The sequence below is a fragment of the Manis pentadactyla genome, chromosome 5 (genome assembly GCF_030020395.1).
Source record: "Manis pentadactyla isolate mManPen7 chromosome 5, mManPen7.hap1, whole genome shotgun sequence".
Taxonomy (NCBI): Eukaryota; Metazoa; Chordata; class Mammalia; order Pholidota; family Manidae; genus Manis; species Manis pentadactyla.
Genome location: NC_080023.1, coordinates 140,036,263 through 140,039,711, shown reverse-complemented (window position 1 = coordinate 140,039,711; position 3,449 = coordinate 140,036,263).

Here is a 3,449-nt window from a genome sequence, read left to right as displayed (position 1 = left end):
CAGACTATTAAAAGCAGTCAGAGAGAAAAATAAGATCACATACAAAGGGAAGTCCATCAGACTAACACCAGACTTCTCATCAGAAACCTTACAGGCCAGAAGGGAGTGGCATGATATATTTAATGCCATGAAGCAGAAGGGCCTGGAACCAAAATTACTTTATCTGACAAGATTATCATTTAAATTTGAAGGAGGGATTAAACAATTTTCAGATAAGCAAAAGCTGAGAGAATTTACCTCACACAAACCATCTCTACAGTCTATTTTGGAGGGACTGATATAGATGAATGTGTTCCAAAGGTTTAATAGCTGTCACCAGAGGTAATAAAACCACAGTAAAGAAAGTAGAACAGCTAATTACTAAGCAAAGGCAAAATTAAATTAACTATCCCCAAAGTCAATCAAGGGATAGATAAAGAATACAGAATATGATACCTAATATATAAAGAATGGAGGAGGAAGAAAAAGAAGGAGAAAAAGAAAAGAACCTTTAGATTGTGTTTGTAACAGCATATTAAGTGAGTTAAGATGGACTGTTAGATAGTAAGGAGATTAACCTTGAACCTTTGGTAACCACGAACCTAAAGCCTGAAATGGCAAATAGTACATACCTATCGATAATCACCCTAAATGTAAGTGGACTGAATGCACCAATCAAAAGACATAGAGTTAGTGAATGGATAAAAAAAACAAGACCCATCTATATGCTGCCTACAAGAGACTCACTTTAAACCCAAAGACATACACAGAATAAAAGCAAAGGGATGGAAAAAGATATTTCATGCAACTAACAGAGAGAAAAAAGCAGGAGTTGCAGTAGTTGTATCAGACAAAATAGACTTCAAAACACAGAATGTAACAAGAGACAAAGAAGGACATTACATAATGATAAAGGGGTGAATCCAACTAGAAGATATAACCATTATAAATATCTATGCTCCCAACACAGGAGCACCCACATATGTGAAACAAATACCAACAGAATTAAAAGGGGAACTAGAATGCAATGCATTCATTCTAGAAGAATTCAACACTCCACTCACTCTGAAGGATAGATCAACCAGACAGAAGTTAAGTAAGGAGACAGAGGCACTGAACAACACAATTGAACAGATGGACCTAACAGACATCTACAGAACTCTACATCCAAAAACAACAGAATACACATTCTTCTCAAGTGTACATGGAACATTTTCAAGAATAGATCATATACTAGGCCACAAAAAGAGCCTCAGTAAATTCAAAAATATTGAAATTGTACCAACCAGTTTCTCAGATCACAAAGCTATGAAACTAGAAATAGATTACGCAAAGAAAATGAAAAATCCCACAAACACATGGAGGCTTCACAACATGCTCCTAAATAACCAATGGATCAATGACCAAATAAAAACAGAGATCAAGCCATATATGGAGACAAATGACAACAATAATTCAACACTGCAAAATCTGTGGGACGCAGCCAAGGCTGTGCTAAGAGGAAAATATATTGCAATACAGGCCTACCTCAAGAAAGAAGAACTATCCCACACAAGCAGTCTAAACTCACAATTAATGAAACTAGAAAAAGAAGAACAAATGAGGCCCAAAGTCAGTAGAAAGAGGGACATAATAAAGATTAGAGCAGAAATTAATAAAATTGAGAATAATAAAACAATAGAAAGAATCAATGAAAACAAGAGCTGGTTCTTCGAGAAAATAAACAAAATAGATAAACCCCTAGGCAGACTTATCAAGAAAAAAAGAGTCTACACACATAAACAGAATCAGAAATGAGAAACGAAAAATCACTATGGACACCATAGAAATATAAAGAATTATTAGAGAATATTATGAAAAATTATATGCTAACAAACTGGATAACCTAGAAGAAATGAACAACTTTCTAGAAAAATACAACCTTCCAAGGCTGACCAAGGAAGAAACAGAAAATCTGAACAGACCAATTACCAGCAAAGAAATTGAACTGGTAACCAAAAATCTACCTAAGAACAAAACCCATGAACCAGATGGCTTCAATGCTAAATTTTATCAAAAATTTAGTGAAGACTTAATACCCATTCTCCTTAAAGTTTTCCAAAAAATAGAAGAGGAGGGAATACTTCCAAACTCATTCTATGAGGCCAGAATCTCTCTAATACCAAAACCAGACAAATATACCACAAAAAAAGAAAATTACAGACCAATATCCCTGATGAACATAGATGCAAAAATACTCAACAAAATATTAGCAAACCAAATTCAAAAATACATCAAAAAGATCATCCATCATGATCAAGTAGGATTTATTCCAGGGATACAAGGATGGTACAACATTCAAAAATCCATCAACATCATCCACCACATCAACAAAAAGAAGTACAAAAAACACATGATCATCTCCATAGATGCTGAAAAAGCATTCAACAAAATTCAACATCCATTCATGCTAAAAACTCTCAATAAAATGGGTATAGAGGGCAAATACCTCAACATAATAAAGGCCATATATGACAAACCCACAGCCAACATTATACTTAACAGTGAGAAGCTGAAAGCTTTTCCTTTAATACTGGGAAAAAGACAAGGATGCCCACTCTCCCCACTTCTATTAAACATAGTACTGGAAGTCCTAGCCAACAAAGAAATACAAGGCATCCAGATTGGCAAGGAAGAAGTTAAACTGTCCCTGTTTGCAGATGACATGATACTGTACATAAAAACCCTAAAGAATCCACTTCAAATCTACTAGATCTAATATCTGAAATCAGCAAAGTTGCAGGATACAAATTAATACACAGAAATCTGTTGCTTTCCTATACACTAACAATAAACTAGCAGAAGGAGAAATCAGGAAAACAATTCCATTCACAATTGCATCAAAAAAAATAAAATACCTAGGAATAAACCTAACCAAGGAAGTGAAAGACCTATACCCTGAAAACTACAAGACACTCTTAAGACAAATTAAAGAGGACACTAACAAATGGAAACTCATCCCATGTTCTTGGCTATGAAGAGTTAATATTGTCAAAATGGCCATCCTGCCCGAAGCAATCTACAGATTCAATGCAATCCCTATCAAATTACCAATAGCATTCTTCAACAAACTGGAACAAATAGTTCAAAAATTCATATGGAACCACCAAAGACCCCGAATAGCCAAAGCAATCCTGAGAAGGAAGAATAAAGTGGGGGGAATCTCGCTCCCCAACTTCAAGCTCTACTACAAAACCACAGTAATCAAGACAATTTGGTGCTGGCACAAGAACAGACCCACAGACCAGTGGAACAAAATAGAGACTCCAGACATTAACCCAAACATATATAGTCAATTAATATATGATAAAGGAGCCATGGACATAAAATGGGGAAATGATAGCCTCTTCAACAGTTGGTGTTGCAAAACTGGACAGCTACATGTAAGAGAATGAAACTGGATCATTGTCTAACCCCATACACAAAAGTAA